Source organism: Microcebus murinus, chromosome 9 (genome assembly GCF_040939455.1).
Source record: "Microcebus murinus isolate Inina chromosome 9, M.murinus_Inina_mat1.0, whole genome shotgun sequence".
Classification (NCBI taxonomy): Eukaryota; Metazoa; Chordata; class Mammalia; order Primates; family Cheirogaleidae; genus Microcebus; species Microcebus murinus.
The window spans coordinates 89908652-89932183 of NC_134112.1; positions in this window are offsets into that span (position 1 = coordinate 89908652).

A 23532-nucleotide genomic window follows, 5' to 3' on the forward strand; every position below is an offset into this window, starting at 1 on the left:
GCGGGCGGGCGGGCGGGCGGAGCGGCCGAGGCCGAGGGCCGGGCGGCCGCGGCCCCGAGCGTGTCCGCGGTGGGGCGGGAGCGGGGAGCGCGCGGCCAGGCCGGCGGGGCTCAGCGCAGCATGGCTGTGCGGGGGCTCCGCAAAAGTTGTCGCGCGGAGGAGGAGGGGCGGGGGCGGGGCGCGGGCCGGGCGGCGAGCCGGGCGCCACAGGGAGCCCGCGCGCAATCGAGCGCCGATGGCACGGATGCGAGGCGGGGAAGGCCGAGCCGCGGGGCAGAGCCGGGCGCGGGCAGCGGGCCGAGGGGACCGCGCGCCGCGGGGGTGTCCGGGGGCCGCGGCGGGGCGGGCCGAGCGCGGGCCCGGGGGAGCGCGGGGGCCCCTCCAGGCCAGGCGAGCGCGCGGCTCAGCCCGCAGCCCGGACCCGGTCCGCAGAGGTGGCGAGCAGAACTTTGTGTGTGCGTGCGTGTGTGTGTGTATGTGTGTGTGTGTGCGTGTGTGTGCGCGCGCGTGTGCGTGTGTGTGTGTGCGCGAGTGCGCGCGCGCGCGCCGGGGCGGGAGGGACTCGGCCGGGCAGCGAGCACCGGCTGGCACAGCGTCTCGCCCCTCTCGCACCCGCTTGGCGCTCGCCGAGATGGGAGTGGAATGAATGAAGGAAGGAAGGAAGCAGTGGGCGCACGCCCTCCTCCGAGGGGCAGAGTGGGCGGAGGAGCTCCGGAACCCTTACGAGGTCACAGGCGCTGAAGCGGTTCCCTGCACGCCCGGGAAAGGCAACCCAGGGCGGCCGCTGAAATCCGGCCCGAGTCCGCTGTCCACGCCACCCTGATCGCGGCCTCCCCGCGTCTACGCTGTTCCGGGGGGCCCTGCTCCGTCGCGGGGATAGGGGTTCTCGTTCCCCGCCTTTCTCAGCACTCTCTCCCGTCAGGGCTCCAGCTACACCTTCTCCCGAACTCTCCTCCGCCCGAAGTCCTCCGGGTTCGCTTCTCCAACCTCCTCCTGGATGTTGGAATCGGCTGCCTGCCATCTCCTCCAACTTCACAAGACTTGTTGAGTCTCCTCTTAGGCGGTGTTTTTAGAACTGTGGGTCACGACACATTAACAGAACATAGAAAAAATGCAGTGGATGGCAACCTGCTTTTTTAAAGAATGAAATAGATTCCCATAGAAAATATTAGAGTCCATTGCCCTTAGTAAGGGCAACCATTGTTTCATAAACCCTTTGTGTCAGTTATACATACTGGACAAGTGTACCAGACCATGATGGAAATTGTATTTCCTACTGTGAATCACGGGTCAAAAAAAGTTTAAAAGCCATCTTTTTCGGGTGTAAAATAATGGTTTCTAACACTGTATGACTTTCTTAAAAACAACCCCATTGTTTTCTCACTAATTCTTATTCTTCCTAATCTCCATACCCCACCTCCACCCTCTCTTTCGCCTGCAAAGAGGCAAGCTCTTTCACATACTTATTTGGTTTCCTTATTGTCACATTACTGCCCCTTCAGCTCAGGAGGACCTTGGACTCTGCCATCTTTCTTGCCCCCATATTCAATGCTACACTTCCTACTGCTTCTCTTAGCCTAATGCCATTCACATTTGCAGAATCCTAGACTACCATTGCTAAAAGGGACCTCAGAGATCATCTGGGCCAGCCCTGCCCTTTTAGAGGTCAAAAAAATGAGGCCCAGAGAAGTAAAGTGTATTGCTCAATGTCACATGGTATTGACTCTTAAGATCAGGTCTCTTGGCTCCCACTCTGGTGTTAGTTGCTTCACACCTGTCATTTATCCCTTCCTTTCTGCCCTCCCTGCAAGCCTTGTCTGGTCTCCCTGGCTTTAGTCTTGTCCCAGTTCACCCTGAGTACTGCCATGTTCATAACACATGGTTCTGCTTGACATCTTTGAAGGACTCAACCTCTGCAGGTAGGGCTGAGTTTCCTAGCTCCTTGGCTTTTAATCAAGGTAGGCAGGTCCTGACTTAGCTTTCCAAGGACATGAGTTCAGCCAGTCACCGCCTCTCTAGCCAGACTGGTTTACTCATAGTGCTCTGCCAGCCTTGTCCATCTGTGCCTCTGTATCTTTGTCCAAGCTATCACTTTCCCACCAGGGGTGCTTTCTCTGTCTTCTCTGCTTAACCAGTTGCTACCTGTGCCTGGCTCATTTCCTTTGCAAAACAGCCTGAGATTAAGACAGACTTAGGTTGAAATCCCAGCTCTTCCACTTAGCTGTGTGAACTTGATCAAATTGCTTAACCTCTCTCAGCTTCAGGTTCTCTATCTTGATTATAATGAGAATAATAATAGTAATTGTAATGTTCTCCCCTTGCAGCTGTAAGTCTCTACCATAGCCTTTATGTACAAGAATGTAACTATGTAACTGCCTATTGTCTCTGTTCCTTTCCCACACTGGCCAGTAGAACTTTCTGTGATGATGGCAACACAGCCATTTGTGGCTATTAAGCACAAGAAAAGTGGCTAGTGTGGCTGAGGATCTGAATTTTTAGTTTTAATTAATTTTAAATTTAATAGCCATGTGTGGCTAGTAGCTACCACATTGGACAGTGCATTTCTAGCCTACAAGCTCCATGAAGGCAGAGACCGTGTTTTCTTGCTTGGCATTATACCCTCAGTAACTACACATTGCCTGGCACCTGGCAAGTACTGCACATATTTTTGTAGAATGGATGATAGCTGCAACTTATTGCACACCCCCTTGTGTCAAGCACAGTACTAAGAACTTGATAAAAGTCATTTCATACAGTCCTCACCACAGCCCCTGATGTGGGGTTAGATAAGAAAGAGAGTTTGTATAGAGTGCTGGCACATAGTAGGGTTCAATAAAAGTGGTTATTAGTATTCTGAACACCTCCTGTGACCAGCTCCCCTGATTTTTATCTCTTTGTCCCCAGGCTTAGAGAACCTTTCCTGCCTGTTGTGTACTCTATGTTGTCCCACGACACACCCCCACCCTGGATGGCAGACTCTTGCCTTCTGTGTAGTACCCTGTCCCCATAACTGGGTTGGGAGCTCCTTGGAGCAAGGTCCATGGCATACTTGTTTGAATGTACCTCGACTCAGCACTGACTGGTGTACAGTGATTGCCTCTAACGCCACCCCAGCTGCCACCCCAGCTGCGGTCTAGCTGTGAGTGACTCCAGGCAGTCTCACTCTCCAGAATACTGCCCACAAAAGGTGAATCATAGTGAAGATCGCTTGTGTAAACTGAGTACATTCGGAGGGTGGTCTCCTTCCACAAGAACAGAACCACCATGGGCAAGAAAACAGAGTCCATGAGAGGGGAACAAGATAGAGCCACACAAAGAGATCCAAAGCTGTACCTGTGGGATGATGCAAAATTTCAGTGAAAAGCTGAAGCTGAGCTGGCATACTTGCTATCACATAGATGGAAGGATATTACTGAAATGAGTTTAGATTTTTCTTTCATGAATTGGCAGGCTGAGCAGACTGAGTAAACGAATTGTCTCCCTTACCTGCAGGGACTGCAGTCAAGTAGGGGCAAGGTATAAACCTAGCAGCAGAATGGCACTGAAGGAGGGCATGGGAGCAGGAGGACAGAGGATCTGAGGACCCCAGGATCACCAGCACTGGAAGGATGGGAAGAGGAAGAGAACTCCCCAGGGAGAAGAGAGCAGAGAAGTGGGAGGACAGCCAGGATGGCGGGGTACCCCAATGTCCCGGGGTGGTCAGTGGTGCCATGCACTACTGAGAAGACACGAGATAAAGACGGAAAGGCATCCATTGTATTCAGCAACAAAAGTGACACTAGCAACTTTGATGAGAGTAATTGGGGGGAAATTTAGGGTTCTTAAATTCCTCCTGGAAGAATGTGTAGTGTTTTGATAGGAGGTGATGGGAACAGGATGGGGAGGGTTAGACAGGAGTCAGAAGAGGGCACTAGAGAGCATTCCACAGAGAGGGCTCGCCAGCCATGGGCTACAACAATGAATGAGAGGGGTACAGGAACTGTCCCATTGGGCTAGAGATAGTATGTGTCGCATCTTATTTATTTAATAAGAACATTAGCACTTAGTGTTCTAAGAAGTTTGCAAATATTAACTCATTTAATAAACCAGAATTTTTGCAATATATGGAGCTCTAGGTTGCCAAAATACCATTTAACTTCAGGGTGGTGTGACAAACAATAACAAAAGCAAGAAAACTGAAAAGGATTTATTGACCATACACAAGTTACTTCTTCTTAATTTGCCTTTCTACAAAAGTCATATCTTTCTCAGGAGATAGTAAACAAGGGGAGCTTTGACCTTGTTTCAAGTTCATTTTGCATATAGAACAGGTAACAAAGGGTCTTTTCTTCATTTATGCTGATAGTTATGAAAATGTACAGTATGAGAATATCTCTTCAAGGCCACAATATGGGGATATTCCTATTTGGGGGCATATATATTTGGGTGTGCATGTCTTGTTATTACTCTCAAGGTGTTCACAGCATGATGTCTGTGCAGGTTGTATCTTATCCTGACTTGGTGTATATTGCTCTCATTTTCCTGACAGCTCTTTATTTTCTGTGTCTGAGCCTGTGGTCTGTCTCTCTAGGACGTGCCTTGGGGGAGGCAGTTCACTGTCTCAAGTTCTGTTTTTTGAGATCATGCCTCTCTTTTAGTCTCTTGCTCTGTCTCCTTTTCCTCTTTCTTTTTGACAATGTGTCTATCTCATTTTCTTTTTCTATCTTTCTGTCTTTTCCACACATTCTTTCTTTCTTCTCCCTCTCCTTTCTTCTCTTACAATTCTGTTTCCTAACAAGTTATAATATAGATCTATTTTTGTTTTGGTTAATCTTATGAAATTACTTTGTATTCCTGCTTTAAACCTTTGATTGGTTTTTGATGATACATTTTGTAATAGAGTGGTGTTTAATAACTACAGGACTCTTTAACTGAAAGGTTCAGTGACAAGATACTACACTCACACAGAATTTGAAGGAGTAGAGATTGCATTCAAATGAGCTATGGCTTTAAGAGCAAAGGGTAGAGCGAGGCTTGGCAGGGTGAAGGGAATCTGATTGTGGAAATGGCAGTCTCGAAGAAATTATACTGGCAAAATCAGGGGAATAGGGAAACATCATTCACTTTCTGCTTCTGTTCCTAGAAGAAAAATGATCAGACACCTGAACAGGAGTGCAGGAAAGGCAAAGCGATGCTATAACAGCACTCAGCAGAAGGGAGTTATGGCAAAAAAAAACGCAATCAGCCTATGAATGAAAAAGAAGCTAATGTAGATGCACAGAAGGTAGGGCGATTTTGTTGGAGGTTGCGGGAATGGCAGATTAGTATGGATTTGCACATGAGAAGCAGTTCAGAGAAGCAACCCAGCCCAGCAGAGGCATTCCTATGATGATGGGGAGGTGAATAATAGCTTGGTTTGCCTGACATGCAATCCAGGCTGCACTTAGACAAACTAGGCAGAAATGGCGCAGAGAGAAGCTTGGGGCTGGCGATAGGAAGAAAGGTAGACTAAGGGGAGCTCTTTTTAAAAGCCCATGAGTGCTATTAAACCAAGTTAAGCCTGTGATCAGTGATCAGTCAGTGGGCCTGTGCATTTGTGTGCTGGGTAAAGTTTGTATTAATATTGTAAGATTTCCTCCCACTGACATGAAAGAGCTTGCCCCAGCGTGGCAACCCCTTAAGGGGTTGACCCGGCAGCACAGGGCTGTTAGGACTGACTCTTTGCTCTGAGGTTGCCAGAGATCTCTTAGATGCCAAATCCAATGCCCTTTCTCAGCTCCTCCCCTGCTGGATCTCTAAGCAAACATTAGTCAGACACTGTTAAGTTAACCAGTTCATTCTTTGGAATTACACCTCTCCCTTCACATACTTTGACAGTTACAGCATTCCTGGTCATTCCTTCTTTCTTTCTTTTCACCAAGAAAATCAATTCATCAAAAAATGGTCAGTGACTGCTTACTATGAGCTAGTTTCTATAGCAAGAGTTGGGAGTACAAAAGGGAATAAGCCACAGCCCCGGTGTTCAAGGAGCTCAAGTTCAAAGGAAAACCACCAGGTAAAGAGCACAATATGACATGATGAGTGCAGCAATAAAAAGGGTGCACATGGGCGAAAAGTAGCACAGAAGGATAAATGGCAAGGAGTGTGTTTGGGAGCAGGGGGAGATGGCGCATCTGTGCCTAGCACTGTGAACTCTGGCTGTGACAGCAAATAGTATAGAAAGGTATATGTGTTCAGGGTCTGTAAGATGTCAGAATATTGCTAACCATGCAAAGCAAGGCCCAGGCAGTGGTCGGGAATGACGCTGGAGATTGCGTGCCAAGCTGAGGAACTTGTGCTTCATTCTGCATGCACCAGGTGTGAGGAGAAAATGAGTTCAATTTTGAAAATGTTGAGTTTAAAGTTCCTGTGAGATATTCAGATACGGAACCCGAGTTGCCAGGCGGGTGTACGGGACTGGAACCCCGCCAAGGGTTTTTAGTGGGAGACAGAGATTGTTTGGAGCCATCAGTGTATAATGGGTGGCTAATCCGTAGGCAAGATTATGCGTGGAGAGGTTACATGGAAGCGTTTCTCAAAGTGTGGTCCTTGGGCCACCTGCATCAAAACCCCACAGGGGCTTTCTAAAGATGCAGATTCCTCAGGCAGAACCCCACACCTGCTGACTCAGGAACCTCTGAGGTGGCACCTGGGAACCTGCATTTTAAATCTACTCTCTAGGGAATATATCTACCCAGATATGTTCAGTAACGGCCAGTGTGGAAGGAGAAGCTAAGTGGCTAAAGGAGGGAACTCAGAAGGGGGAGACTCAATCATTTAAGAGGCCGTATCGTCCCCCGTCCCTGTCCCCCCCTTGATGGCTGGGGCTGTCTAAGCTTCCTCCTTTCTCCCGCTGCTCGCTGTCTCTTGGCAAGCTCGTCTCTGGGTCGCTGAGGCTGATATTTGAATTGATCAAGTCGCCTTAGCTCTGGTCCTACATTTGCCTGCCTTCTAGACACCTCTGCCAAATGGAGCTCATCTCCTCCCAGACCATCTTCTGACAAAGAGCCACCACCTCCCAACCCTTCAGCTCCTCCAGTCATGCCAGGTCAATGGCCACGTCCCATTTTCTTTTTTCACGCTAGCTCTCTCCATCCTCCCACTCTTCCCATTTCCACTGCCAATCACTTGTTCAGCCCCTGCCTGGCTCCCACGTGGACTGCTGCACTAGTTTTTAAACAGATATCCCTGACTCCAGTCTCTTTCTTCTTCAATTCGTGTAACTCGTTGTTGACAAAGTTGTCTCCCTGAAGCACTGCACACCACTGCTCAGAGATGTTCAGAGTCGCCGTGTTGCCTGCACAATAAACCTTAATTACCTTAACCTGCCTCTCAGATCCCATTGTGATTTGCCCAAAATTACTTTCCCAATCTCATTTCCCACCCTTGCCTCTCATGTGTCCTAAGCAATAGCTGCACCTCCTTGTCTTTGTATGTGCCAGAGCCTCTGCCCGGGGGGCCTGGACTCCACACCTTCCCCATCCGTTAAGACCGAGTGCACATGCTATTTCCTTCAAGAAGTCATTCCTATACCTCCCACCCACATCCCCAGAAGTAATGTATCCTTTGTTCTCAAAGCACATTTTAGGCCTTTTTTTTCTGCCCACATTTTTTTCCCTATCTAGTATTAGAAGTTCTTGTTTTGTTTTTAAATGTTTTACTGGTGGAAAGGTATAGAAGCAGTGGAACAAAGGCTGAACATCAGGGACCATAGGTCCAAATCTGGGTTCTATCATTTCTCACTGGATGACAATAGGGAAATTATTAACTTCTCTGCACCTCAGTTTTCTCATCTGTAGAGTGGGATGATAATGTCCACCACATTAGTCGAAATTAGGTATGTGAAGAAGGGGAAGATAGGAAACAGGGGTGCTACAGGCAACAGAAGCACTGCCGTGCTGGATAGGAAGGAGCTGGTTGATGAATGTGTACTGAATCCATGAGAAAGGGCACATTTCCAAACAACCTTTGAAGGCTTGTGAGAATATAAAAATTAAGTGATAGAATGCAGGGAGGAATTTAGTTTGGGGTTTGTGTTTGGTTTTGTTTTTTGAGTCAAAGTCTCACTCTGTCACCCAGGCTAGAGTGCAGTGGCATCATCATAGCTCACAGATATCTTAACTTCCTGGATTCAAGAGATCCTCCTGCTTCAGCTTCCCAAGTAACTGGGACTATAGGCACACACCACCATGCCCAGCTAATTTTTCTAGTTTTGGTATAGGTGGGGGGTAGGTCTTACTCTTGCCCAGGCTGGTCTTGAACTCCTGACGGCAAGTGATCCTCCCACCTCAGCCTCCCTGAGTGCTAGGATTACAGGTGTGAGCCACTGCGCCTGGACTGGGATTTTTCTTTTTTCTTTTGTTTTAGCTAAGGTTTATAGATAGACCTTTTGCCATCCAGTAGCTTCAAAGTTTAGTTTTATTTTTAAGACCAGGGTTCTTTTTCAATGGAATCCTTAAGCTTTTCACTCCAGACACATGTGTTTGCCCACTTCCCAGCCTGGCACCTTCTTCCTTGGTAATGAACTCTGATTTGATTTAGACATCAATGTATCTGCCCCAGGGGGTGCCTCATGATTGGTCTAAGTCAACTGTGGCAAACCAATAATATTCCCAGCGATGGTCATGTGACTTAGTTCTAGCTAATGAGATAAAAGTTGAAAGGGGGCTTCTGGGAAAGTTCCTCCTTTCTGATAGAAGGGTGTTCCACGGGAAGAGATTGTCCATTCCCCTTCACTCTCCTGCTAGTTATCACAGTAGGATTGGATGCTTTGAGATATTGGGGAGGAGGGCGATCAGAGTGACATCTTGGAGGAGGTGAACTAACCTTGGACCCGCTGAGCTCCAGTCTTATTGAGAGGAGAGTTGTCTTTATGAACACCTTTAGCAGGACAGCCAATTACATGAAGCTAACAGCATCTTGATTAATATAAGGAAGGATTTAGTGTTGTGATTTCCTGATAATGTTCTATCACCATCTATGCACAGATCTTTTAAAAATATTTCCACAACCTCAAAGTATAAAATTCTTTTATAAAAGGATCTTTTGTCATAGAATTCTAAGGATTTTCACTTGTATGTGTGAGGTGAATTTGAATTTTTAAAGACTTTCTTTTGGCATGTGGCAATATCTTCAGTGCACATTCCATTGACCCTGGGTGATACACTTTATTACACTCAGAGCTGTTGATTTTCTTATCTTTTCTTTAGGAGAAATATATGGCCTGGCTGATTTGAGCTAGCTTGTCTGGTTGAGTTGGATGTTTAAATACATAGAAGGCAGAACAACAATGGCAAGTAAGGGTGTTTTTTGTTTGTTTATTTGTTTAGTATTTCCTTGGTTTCTTTGACATGATTTCATTGATTCCAAACTTTTGAATGTTAAATCCCATGCCACTGAGAAGGGAAGGTAGTGCACAGTAGGGAGGGTGGTGGTTAGCAAGATGGCCCCACTGGGTGCCTGAGTCTGAGGGTTGGGCAAAGCCAGGGCAATGACTGGATGCCCAAGGAGAGCCCGTACGAACAACTTGGGTCCAACAAGGCATTAGGCATGAGACCTGCACTGCCTGCCCTATTTAATACTGCATCCCATCCTGTCACCCCCTATCCTCCCCTGCACCCCATTTTCCCTTACCTGATGTTCCCAACCTTTTTTTCTCCCCTGTGGACTCATTGGGCAGCCTGGTGAAGCATAGGGACCCCTTCTCAGAAAAATATTTTTATTATTTATTTATTTATTTATTTATTTTTGAGACAGAGTCTCGCTTTGTTACCCAGGCTAGAGTGAGTGCAGTGGCATCAGCCTAGCTCACAGCAACCTCATACTCCTAGGCTCAAGCAATCCTGCTGCCTCAGCCTCCCGAGTAGCTGGGACTACAGGCATGTGCCACCATGCCCAGCTAATTTTTTGTATATATATTAGTTGGCCAGTTAATTTCTTTCTATTTATAGTAGAGACGGGGTCTCGCTCTTGGTCAGGCTGGTTTTGAACTCCTGACCTTGATCAATCAGCCTGCCTCAGCCTCCCAGAGAGCTAGGATTATAGGCGTGAGCCACCACGCCCTGGCCCAGAAAAATGTTTTTAATGCATTAAGTAAAACACATAAGGCTGCAAAAGAAACTAATTATACTGAGATACAGTTACCAAATGTATGTTTCTTTATTGATACATTAAATAACAAGATGTAACCACAGGTCCAATAGCTACAAAGTAGTGAAGAGTGTAAATAATAATTCAAGAAATCTGCAACAACTGTCAACATGATACAAAGTGTCTGTGATTTCAATTGGTAACAACTTCTCCAGTATTGCTATTGCTACTGCAGTTGGATCCCTACCATCAGATTTGAAAGTTTAATGAAAACAAAGGAGTCATCCCCCCCCCATATCCCCCCATTTAAGTTCACAGATCACCTGAATTCTATCTATGAACCCTGTGTGAGTCTGGGACTCCAGTATAAGAATCCCTGCCTTTATCCTAGTCTACTATATTTGCATAGCATTTTTCATCTCCTAACATCATATATTATATTTACTTATTTTTAAAGTTTATTTTTTATTGTCTAATTCTTCCTATTGGAATGTAAGTTTCACAAAGCCTTTGTCTATTTTGTTAACTGATGTGTTCCAAGTGTCTGCAACAGTGCCTGGCACTTACTAGAGGCTCAATAAATACTCCACACACAGATAAGGCCCTAATGCACCAGCTCTGTGTCTAGACACAGAGAAGATGTTCTCTTGCCTTCAGTCTTGTTTCCCTTTCTCTTCTCTTCCTTCTCTGTTTTCTATCCTCTTTCTTTTACCTTGACAAGTTCTCTCTCCTTTTCTTTTTCTTTTAGTATCTTCTCTTCATTTCTCTTTCATTCAAGAAATTCATTCAACAAGTATTTACTGAGAATACAATTGCGACAAGACAGACGGAGACCTTGAGTGACTGGCACTCATCGCCACTGGGCAGTTGCTAAGGACTTCGAGTTAGGTCAACCTGAATTCAACATCTGCCTCTACTTCCTACTTGCTGTCCGACCAAGGGCAAATTCGTCAACCTTTCTGTGACTTTCTTTGCTGTTGTTGTTGTTACATCATTTATTCACTTATTTGTTAATCATTAGAGGGCTTCCTGTGTGCCTGGGACTGTCCTCAGTGCTTGTGGTCTAGTGAGGAGAGAGACAAGTAAACACACAATTATGGTGTGGTGTGATCAACGTTCTGATGGGCCAAGGACAAGGTGCACTAAGAGGGCAACTCTTGAACTCCTGAGCCCCATGAAATTCAGTCTTAGGATACTGCCACAGTCAGGAAGGACAGTCCCTTAGCACCAAGTAATTTCAAATGAATTCTGTTAGTTTTTGCATTTCCAAAGCAACACCAAGGGGGATCCAAATTCATAGCACATGACAAGAATGACTAAATTTCCTTTTATTCCACCCCTGGGCACCCCAGGACTTCATGGTGTGGCTTGACTTAAACGCTCATCTTCCTTTTGGGAATTAAAGAAGTGGCAAGAGCAGAAATTTCAGGGCTGGTGATTTCTGGGTTCTGTTTGGTAGACAGTGGAGAAGCGAGGGCTGCCTGACTGCTCACTCTGACCAGACACAGAAGCACATGGGTGGTGGAAGTGATGTGAAAACCAAACCCTGAGGGACAAGGGGGTAAGCAGAGTGTTCCTGGCAGCACAACGGTCTGGAGAACGAAAGAGCATGGCCCTTACCCGAAGGAGGTTCAGTCTGCCTGGAGCATAAGTGATAAGAGATGGGCTAGTGGGCCATGTCACACAAGCCTTTCTAAACCTCATCAGATTGTCAGGATTTCCTGGAGATCATGGGAAGTCAGGGATTGATGAGTTCAGATACAGGGTGTTTTGTTGTTGTTGTTATCTATTTGTTTTCCTTTCAAGACCCTCTGTTGCCCTGGGTAGAGTGCAGCAGTGTCATCTCAGCTCACAGCAACCTCAAATTCCTGGGCTCAAGTGATCCTCTGCCTCAGCCTCCCAAGTAGCTGGGACTACAGGTGCATGCCACCACACCTGGCTAATTTTGGGATTTTTTTGTAGAGACAGGGTCTTGGACTATATTGCTTAGGCTAGTCTAGAACTTCTGGTCTCAAGTGGTCCTCCTGCCTTGGCCTCCCAAAGTGCTAGGGTTACAGGTGTGAACCACTGTACCTGGCCCAGATACAGGTTTTCTAGAGCCCTTATTGGCTGCAGATAGGGGCACAGAGAGTAGGAGGCAGAGGGTGAGGGAGACTTAGGCCTCAGTCATGGCAATAATTAGTAGAAATGATTGGTTTCAAGAGACATTCCAGAGTTGGAATCATAGGACTTAATGACTCAAAGTGTGGGAGTCAGAGGAAGTATTATGGATTGAATTGTGTCTGCTCCCCTCCCTCCAAAAAAAAATATGTTGTAGTTCTAACTCCCAGTTCCTCAGTACCTTATTTGGAAATCAGGTCATTACTGAGGTAATTAGTTAATTTAAGATGAGATCATATTGAAGTAGGGTGGGCCCTACTTCAATATGACTAGTGACCTCATAAGAAGATGGCCAGGCAACAGAGACACAGAATGCCATGTGAAGACCAAGCATTGAAGTGATGCATCTGCAAGCCAAGGAATGCCGAGGATTGCCGGTAAATCCCCGGGAGCTAGGAAGAGGCAAGGAAGGGGTTCTTACAGATTTCAGAGGGAGCACGACTCAGCTGATACTTTGATTTTGGACTTCTAGCCTCCAGAACTATTTTTTTTTTCTGGGACAGAGTCTTACTCCATTGCCTAGGCTAGAGTGCTGTGGCATCAGCCTAGCTCACAGCAACCTCAAACTCCGGGGCTCAAGTGATCCTCCTGCCTCAGCCTCCCAAGTAGCTGGGACTACAGGCATGTGCCACCATGCCCGGATAATTTTTTTCTATATATTTTTAGTTGTCCAGCTAATTTCTTTCTGTTTTTTTTAATACAGATGGGGTCTTGCTCTTGCTCAGGCTGGTCTTGAACTCCTGACCTTGAGTGATACTCCCACCTCAGCCTCCCAGAGTGCTAGGATTACAGGCATGAGCCACTGTGCCCAGCTGCCTCCAGAACTTTGAGAGAGTAAATTTCTGTTGTTTGAGCCACCCAGTGTGTGGTACCCCATTACAGCAGCCCTAGGAAACTCGTACAGTGGGGAGTTTAGCCATACAACAGTATATTGAACATCTAGGCTACTCTGAACTTTTATTATTGTAAGTATTACAGAGCAAGAAGAGCCAAAAAATATGAACATAAAATTAAAAAGGAGACCCAGAAAATGTTTTCAATTGATTTAGAAATGCCTCAAGACCAATAGTAACGCTAGAGCTCACCGTCCTTATTCCACATGTTTGCTGGGTGGTTTAGACGAGGTGATGCAGGTAAGATCGCTTTGTGCGATCTTCATTTTATTTTTTTTATTTTTTTATTTTTTATTTTTTTTTTTTTTGAGACAGAGTCTCACTTTGTTGTCCAGGCTAGAGTGAGTGCCGTGGCGTCAGCCTAGCTCACAGCAACCTCAAACTCCTGGGCTCGAGTGATCCTTCTGCCTCAGCCTCCCGAGTAGCTGGGACTACAGGCATGTGCCACCATGCCCGGCTAATTTTTTTATATATATATCAGTTGGCCAATTAATTTCTTTCTATTTATAGTAGAGACGGGGTCTCGCTCTTGCTCAGGCTGATTTTGAACTCCTGACCTTGAGCAATCCGCCCGCCTCGGCCTCCCAAGAGCTAGGATTACAGGCGTGAGCCACCGCGCCCGGCCTCGATCTTCATTTTAATTCAATAAAAACACAGGCCATGTGTTGGAATCGCCCATGTGAATAGTCACCACCCTCAGGACTGGCTACATAGTTTGTGGAATCCAGTGCAAAGTAAAAATGTGGGGCCCCTGATTCAGTTTAAACCAGGCACGGTCTTCTGAATGTGGGGCCCTGTGCAACTGCACCCATGACACCGGCAGCCACCCAGGCCTCTCGCACTTTGGAGGGAGGGAGCCAGGCTGCCGTGTGGAAGAGGACTTGGAAATGCTGGGCTCTGCCCACAGCACCATTAGTGTAGGCTGCGTGGAGGGGAAGAGGATGGCTTAGAGCTGAGAATAAAAGAATGGACATGACATGTGGCATGACCATGCCCAAGGGATTGTCCTGCCCCAGACAGGGGACAGATGTTAGGCAAATACAAGACATGCTTAGACAATGAGATTGGACCTGGATTGGGGCCTTTAGGACCAAGCAGAGGTATTTGAAACTATGAATATTTCTGAACAGGTGTCCAAGTTGGTACAGAGTGAAAAATGGAAAAGAAGTGTTGGACAATGAAAGCTCTCTGATTTTGAGTCTGAGTTATGCCCACCTTATACATCATTATCAAAACCAAAGATACCCTTTCTCCAATTCCCTGTAGGTGACACCCGCTGATTCGCCAAGCGAAGGTTGTTAGTGTGATGAGTGTCAATCCCACCTGGTTTAGCATCTCACCAGACATACATGTTCACCTTTTTGTCTTGTATGTAGTAATTTGAGAAATTATAGAAAATGCCTATTCTTTTAGTCTGTTTAATCCCTTTATTTGTGAAATGCCTGACCCAATGGCTAGGATTTATGTTTTTTGGTTTTTTTTAGTATAGCCTCAAATCAGTGTATCCCGTAAGCATACTTTTCCTGGAGTATTTTTAGGTCTGTACATGTAGTTCTAGGTCAATTTCTCCACCAGCCCACACTGAGCCCTAATTGTGGCTATGTAATCTGAGCAGCATGGTCAGTTAGGCTCATGGATGAAACGCCAAAGCCGTCTGTTTCTATGTTCCATTATCTCCTCCTCAACATACAGTCTACATGTCTCTCAACAGTTTCCCTTTATTCCACATACCTGTGAGCAAGTGACAATCATTCCACCTCGAACTGCTGCAACATGATCCTGGGCTCACTAAATAATTTTCCTTAGCTATAAAGTCTGTGGAACTTCAGTTTAACATGCAAGCAGGGACTGTGAGGATCTTTTGGATTTCATGTTTGAATGAAACAGTCAAACTAATACTACTACTACTGAAAGTATTTTTTATGATTTTGAAAATGGGAACAATCCAAGTCCTCCTAATTTCCCTAAATTCCCTTTTCTTTCATCTTCCCAACTGCTGTTCATTCACCCTTTATCCTACCTTTAAAGCAAGAAAAAGTGAAATGATTATTTAAAGGGTTTCCACTTATATCAAAACAAAACCTATATAGTTTGAGTGATTTAGTCAGGGACAGTTGACAAAAGGATGGTGCTCAAAAAGAAAAATGTTTCCCTAAAGTCTCAGAGAAAAGAAAGGAAGTTTGCATTGTGATCAAACTAAATGAGGTTACATGGTAATAAGTAAAAATTTGAATGCCCGACCACCTTTTTTTCTTGCTCCCATGTATTCATTCTGGTAGATAAGGTAGATGGCTTAGGACTTCGTGTTAAGTTTGTATGAATTAAAGGATATTAGGAGAATGTGTAATAAGTGACTGCAGAATTGATATAGGTTCTGGATTTTTATGTCTCATTATTCATTTTAAAAACCCCAGAAACACTAATATAGCGGAAGCCATTGCCTCAGTTAAGTAACAGAAACTCCAGTAACAAATGAACACAAGCGATGGCCTAACATAATGCAAGTTTATTTCTCTCTCTTACAGCTGTCCAGTGTGGGTGTTCAGCAGGTGGCCTTCCGTGCAGTGATTCAGGGACCCAGGATCCCCCCACCTGTGAGTGGGAGCCTTGGAGTCCTTTGCTTCCAGTTGGCAGACAAGAGAATGGAGGACACCCTAGGGGAGGCTTTTATGGGCCAGGCCTAGGAGTGGGTTCTGGTCCTCTGTCCACACCCCATGGGCCACAACTCAGTGACGTGGCTACATCTAATCACAGGGAGGCTGGGAAATGATCATGTATGATGCAGCTACTAAAAATAATGCTTGGGTTATATCCACTGGCCTAGGGGAAGTATCCATGATGTATTAGTGAGTTTCAGAGTAAGGTACGTTGTATATTTACAAACAAAACATGAAAATCTCTAATATACTGGATATCTTTGTACATTACTGGTAAAAGGTGCAAGAGGCTGCACACCCCAGACTCTCCACGTCTACAGGGGCTGGGGATAGAGACGGCGACAGAGAGACGAGATTATTAACTGTGTCTTTACACATCTTTGGAGTTTTCCTTTTTTTTTTTTTTCCATTTCTCGCAGTGATCACATAATTACTTTGGAATTAAATTTTTCAGTATGATTTTGAAGTATTGAAACAGAGAAGCATTTTATTATGAAGCATGTAAATGGTTGGTAGTCTTTGTGAAATTTAGGAAAAAAGAAGTGAAGAGGAAGAATGTGTTTGTGTGTCTCCACATGGTAATATTTTGTTTCTCCAGGAAGGTATTTTTCAAAGCAGAGCAGGGTTTGTGTGTGTATCAGCCTATGCTATACTCTGTAGAAAGTACACCACATTCCAATTCTGTGCTTAGCAAGCTGTCTCCATGTTAGAAATGTATCAGCTTCATGTATATCAAAAGGTAAGTAGGTGCCCTGGACTTAAATACTTGGGCCCTAAAAGGATATATCTCTCACTCTAAATCGACACATCAATATTCTGATTGGAAAAAAAAAACAAAGCTACTCTGTGGTTTGTTTAGAATGGATTAACTCATCAGATCCTGATAACTGTTGTGTAAACCGATAAAATAGAATTCTAAAACCACAAGGCTGAGACCTGGGCCCCTGACTTCACAGAGATTCTTCTAACACCCAAGCTTTAGGAGGCTGAAAGGGCCAACCAGCCTCACCCAGGATCTGCTCGCCTCTTGCTGTGTTTTTTTTTTTTTTTGTTTGTTTGTTTGTTTTTCTCTTTGCAGGTCTCAGAGGTTGGAGACCCCAACTTTTAAGTCAAATTTTCTATAGAACTTGGCCTAGCATCTGGGTATAGTTTATTGACAATAAAACAAACAAAGAAAAATGGTGGTGAGGGACTGCACAAAGCAGAGTTGGGCAAATGGTTCACCATTCCTCTTCGACTGCCAGGGATGTGGGCAGGGACAGGAATCAGGCGCCTTGTCTATTTTTACTCACAGGAGACCCAGTTCACTCTTGCTCAGGGCTTTGGGTCCTTAGTTAAGTCTGCTGTGAAGGATGAATGAGGGAGGGAAAAGGGCTTACTTTCACTCTTCTCCTTTGGAAGAGCTGTCTTGGAAAATGTACTTTTTAAGTTGTAAGCATCATTTAGTATCTTTCGAGGCCCAGATAAAAGAACATCAATAGGAAACAAGGCAAAATGGTCAAGGAAAAGAAGAATGATAAGAATGCTTGGTGCAACATTATCTGACCCACACAGAGGGTCTTGGTGGGGGTTTGTCTGCAGCCTGACTGATTTAAGGCTAAATAAGCAAGATGTTCAGACCAGATAACCAGTTTCTAGATATGTAATTGAATGGTTATCTACTGTGTAAATGGCATGAACTAAAAGTAGTAGAACAATAGTACAAAACATCCCTCTAGAAATCCTAGAGTCATTAATACAATTTAAAAAGTGTTTGTTGAATGCCTACTATGTGCCAAACACCATTTTAGTGACTGGCAAACACTAGTGAACACTCTTTTCTTATAATCTTGTAGTAAAAGTTGAGACAGAGACCCAGAAAAAATCAAACAAGTAAGTGTGGTATGTGACACTGGGCCAAATGAAAGAGTCTTATTGTAAATTCTATCAGCATTTAGGGGATGGGAAGATGATAGCCTGCTGAAATAGTCAAAGAAAGATTAAATTTTGAGCCAGACATTTAGGGATGGATTTGATTTAGAAAGGCAGAGAGGAAAAGGAAGCATATTTCGCATTGAGATGGTATAGCATAATAATGGGGACATTTACAAAGTGCTTTACAGTTTGCAGAGCATTTTCTCAGCCATGATACAAAGGTGAAAATAGGCAAAGCTTTTCAGAGCCAAGTGCTGAGGCCAATCTGACTTAGCAGAAAATCTTCTTCCCTCCTTCTTTCCTCTCTCTCCTGTCTTCTCTTTCCTGATCAAGGTTCCTGGCTTCATATTGACTTGCTAATCCAAGGCCCTTTTATAGGGATATTTCTCTACAAAGAAGTGGCAGAGAGAACCAGGGGACTGCATTTCTTAAAGAAAATGCATCTCAATGCTTGTGTGCATGTTGAGTGTGTGTGTGTGTGTGTGTGTGTGTGTGTGTGTATGCATGCCTGCTAACAGTTGGCATGAGATGCTTTCTATGCATTTTGTGGTTTATAATCCCAGATTAAATATCTCTTGGACCTTGAAGGACTTCCCTTCCCTAGCCACCCTTACTTCTCATCCTTTCCCCAACTCAAATAGATCTCTTCTGCTTCGCTGTTTCCCAGCCCCACCTGACTGTCACACCTCTCCTGGTGCTCTCTGCTGTCTACCCAGGCTCCACCCACCTCTCAGTTTTCAGGTCAAGCCCTTCCCCCTTCATGAGTTCTTCTCCAGCTATAAATGCAACTGATGATCATTCGCACACACCCTGTCCCCCCACAGTGGTGGGAGCAGGTGCAATATATCCCCTTGAGAATGTGATGAATGCACTGGGCCCTGGACACAGATACACAAAAAATGTGTCTAATTTTCAGGGATCCATGTCCCCCTGAAAACTTCGCTTTTCTGTATCATATTTGTTTAGTACAAACCATATACTTCAATGCTTTAAAATATACTTTTATATCATTTTGTCTAACATCTGTCTTCATAATTAGATTAACCTTGAGGATAAGGCTATTTTAGAATTTTTTGGCATCCCTTATAGAACTTGGTGGACTATAGAGCACATAGGAATATATAATGGAAAATGAATGGGTAAACAAACTATGGTTCATCCATACAATGGAATATTATTTAGTGACAAAAGTAAATAAGCTATCAAGCCACAGAAAGACATGCAGGGACCTTAAATGCATACTGCTAAGCAAAGGAAGCTGATCTGGAGTGGCTGCATACTGTATGATTCTGACTATGATATTCCAGAATAGGCAAGACCATGGAGACATTAAGAAGACAGTGGTTTCCAGAGATCTGGGGGGAGGGGGGGAAGGGATGAATAGGTGGAATACAGAGAATTTTAGGGCAGTGAAACTATTCTGTCTAGCGTTGTAATGGTGGATATGGGTCATTAAACATTTGTCAAAACTGATAGGATGTACAACACAAAGTGTTTGAACCCTAATGTAGACTATGGACTTTAGTTAATAACGATGTACTGATATTGGCTCATCTTCTGGTGACAGATACACTAAAAGCCCCCACTTAAGCACTATACAAAGTATCCATGTAACGAAAACATTTGTACCCCTTTAATATTTTGAAATAAAAAAATTGGCTCATCCAGTACAATACACAATTGCAAAGATGTGGAAACAACCGAAGTGCCCATCAATACATGAGTGGATTAATAAAATGTGGTATGTATATACCATGGAGTACTATTCAGCTATAAGAAACAACGGTGATATAGCACCTCCTGTATTTTCCTGGATAGAGCTGGAACCCATTCTACTAAGTGAAGTATCCCAAGAATGGAAAAATAAGCACCACATGTACTCACCAGCAAACTGGTTTTGCTGATCACCTAAGTGATCATATAGGAATGATCACCTAAGTGCCCATATAGGAATAATATTTATCGGGTGTCAGGCAGGTGGGAGTGGGGAAGAGGGGATGGGTATACACACACATAATAAGTGAGATGTGTACCATCTTGGGGAGGGACACACTTAAAACTCTGACTAGAGGGGGGGGCAAGGGCAATATACATAACCTTAACATTTGTACCCCTATAATATGCCGAAATAAAAAAAAAGATTTAAAAAAATTGGTTCATCAATTATAACAAATATACCACACTAATGCAAGATGTTAATGATAGAGGAAACTGGAGGGTAGGGGAAGAGGAGGTATATAGGAACTCTATTTTCTGCTTATTTTTCTGAAAACCTAAAACCACGCTAAAAATAGTCAATTAAAGAAAGAAGAGTTTCAGATTTTGACTATAGCCTCTAATCACTATTGGTATAAAGAATATGCAACACCTTAATGCAATGCAATGCATATATTTTAGCGTTTCCAAGGTTGTATCCATTGCTATTAAGCTCACTTAAACTTGCTGCCTGACACCATGTCGACACAATGCCCATTTTTAAATGAACTAACTGAATTAGTAAGATATGTGCTCATGATACAGACTCAGTCCAATCCTAATGTCAGTGAAAGACTCCACACTTAAATGCACAAATTTCACCATGAAGAAAATCCATTAAAATATAATTAGTAAGTCTTACACATAAATAGAAAGAAGCCCTATGTAGACCTTGTTGCCATTTAAAAGAATTCTTTCTTCTTGATCTGTTTTTATATTTTTGACAGAAGCTTTGAGGAAAAGCCATATCTACCTGGAGCAAAATGAGTATTTGGAGCCACAGAAAATCAGTTTAGTGAGTAACGGGACCAAGTTCAGTGTCTTATTTCCAGCTTTGAAAGAACATAGTCAGGTGACTGACCCCGGTAACTTCTCCCCTGCGGTCACGCCAGCATCGATTATTCTGAGGTCAGACTGGGACTTGGCCACAATATTAGCCATTGGCCTGACACTGATCCCAATATAATTTCATCCTGTTTGATTATTAAAATAGCTGAATTGATAGAATGCCCTATTCCAAACTCCCATTATTCTGTCCACCTTAACAAATATTGTAAATTAACTTCACCAGGTAATGACTCAGCTGGTTGGCTAGAAAGTGCCTCTTTATGAGATGGGAAAAGGAAGGCTTTTTTCCCTTCTATTCTGCCAAACTTTCTTACCTCAAATGAATCTCCTAGCTCTCACCAGCTCTCTGCCTGCCTGTGTGCTCTGTGGCTTTGGGGGAAGGAGGAGAAGATACGTAAAGGGTCAGCTCACAGTTGATAAGTACTGCAGGCTGCTCTGAAGTGTCCACCCCCAAATGCAGATACAGTGTTCAAACTTCCCCCAAAAGGGCTATGGTGTCCTCACAGTGACTCCCTGGCCCCCAACCATGGATCTGGCCATGTGAAGCATTCACCCAGTTCCATGTATTACCTTCTCGAATAATTATAAAAATAATGCTTTCCAAATAAAACAAAGATATACTTGCTTAAACTCTCCTCCTTGGATCTCTCATGATATGCATTCGAGAGACTTAGCCTGGAGGTCAGCATTGTGTACGCACAATAAATCTTAGTTTATCGAGAATCCAGGCAGTCACGAAGCTCAAATGACAAGGGTTTTGTTTTTTTTTTAACTGACAGAAGTCAGGGAGGTGATTCCAGCAAGTGCCATTCTGAGTCTGTGAGCTCTGTATGGGAGAAAACGGGGGAAGGAGCCAAACTGGAAGAAAAGGCGAGGCAGCCCAAAGGGAAGAGAGAAGCTAGTAAAGCGGGCAGAGAAGACAACATTAGAGGGGAGGAAGAAAAGAAATGGACACCCAAGAGAGGGAGAAGGAGGTGGCCAGGCAGGCGAACCAGGGAGGAAGGAGGGAGCTGCCGAGTGGGCAGGGTGGTTTCCACCGTGTTGCCAACAGAGGACACCAGGACGTGGTCCTCAAACTACACAATCAGCTGCCTACCGTGTGGCTTCCGAAGTTCGTGAGGAAAACAAGACCAGAAAACAAAATGCTACTCAGCTGGGCTAACATTGCAAAACGATAATCTGTGTCAAGTTTGAGAAGTGTGAGAGTAGAAACCTTCCATACAGATCAGTGTCTTCGTGCATTTCATACATCAAGGCTCAGAGAACATTCATCCTCAAACCATGGCAGTTCTGTTTCAGATAAAGTTGTTTCAAATCAACCATAACTCATGTTGCTAAGGGCGACCCTGAAGCACAAGAAGAACCTGAGAAAACATCTGAATTTTCAAAGAAAGATTAATTATGTTGAGTGTGGTTTGACTAGTGAGTGAAGTTTGAATGTTCAATGTATGTTCCTGTAGTCTAATTTTTTGAAGATTGTGAATCCATGTGATAGAATCAGACATCAGTACCATCATCTCCCATTCTCACCATTGGTTCTCTCTTCTTTACCTCCATGTGCTGCCATTCTTTTCTTCTGACTGTTTCTTAGTCCCTTCTTTGCCATTCTTGGTGCCCTTAATGAAGCCCAGGTCCTCATTTACTGGCCTTCTCCTTGACTCCTATTGCAGCCAGCACATGTGTCCTAGAACAACTTCCTTAATGTGGCAGCTCCAGAGTGTATGAGGCCTCCTGGTTTCCTATGGCAGCAGGAAGCTCATTATCGAGCCCTTTCCACTGATTTCCCATCACCCCCCCCACCTCCTTCTCTATATATGTTAACTACTATTTTGTTATTATGGTTTCTAGATGATTCCATATCCTTCAGGTGGAATGTCCTCTCTTCTAACTAAGGGTGTCTGTGCCCTTCTCACATCTCGTCTCCTCTGGCACTCCCTTCAGCTGGCATCTTGACCATCCTAAACTTGTAGTCTTTTCCATCGATTGCTTAATTGTTTCTTTCACTTTTAAAAACTCTCATTTGACTCAATCTGTTCTTTCTTCCTCTTTTTACAAAAAATCTGCCATAGGAATTGTTCATACCCAACTGTAGTTCCTCATTCTTATTTATTCCTTCCTTGTATTCAACATCTTCCTGTCAGGTTTTTATTACTCCGAAATAATTTTGAAAATGGTTTAGAAAGTTTCAAAAATAACCCCACTGGTATTTTACTTGAAATTACATTAATCTTACAGTTAGTTTGATCAATATCTTTGCAATTTTGCAATTTTTATCAATATCTTATCAATATCTTTGCAATTTTGGACTCTCCCTAATCAAGAACACACCACATTTTCCCACTCACATGTTTTTGAATAAACATGTTTTTGTTTTCTTTGTAAAAATTTCCCCCAACATGAATAGTTTCACTAGACTATATCTAAATCTTGGTCTGTTTTTATCATTATTTCCTGACCTATGATGAGCTTTTGCCTACAGATGCGGGTCTTGCTTCAACATAAAAAGATTTTCTTTCCTAATATCCTTGAATATTTCTGCTGCTCCTTTTTTCCCTCTCCTTTAAAGTTGGATTTCCGTCATCCATCTTCCAAATCCAGACCTTGTTTCTGACAGTTTTGATCTCTTTGTCCTTTTCTTCTGCATTATGGAAGAAAATCTCAAGCCTGTCTTATATAATTTTCACTGATTGTATTTTCTTCCATGTCACTTCTAACCATTGTGGTTGCCAAATTCACTTAAAATTCTGCTGTCATTAAATGTTTCTTTCATAATTTTCTTTTCTTTCTTTTATTTATTTATTTTTTGAGACAGAGTCTCACTCCACTGCCCATGTTATAGTGCCGTGGCATCAGCCTAGCTCACAGCAACGTCAAACTTCTGGGCTCAAGCAATCCACCTACCTCAGCCTCCTGAGTAGCTGGGAATACAGGTGCATGCCACCACACCTGGCTAATTTTGCAGTTGTTCTTTTCTCCCC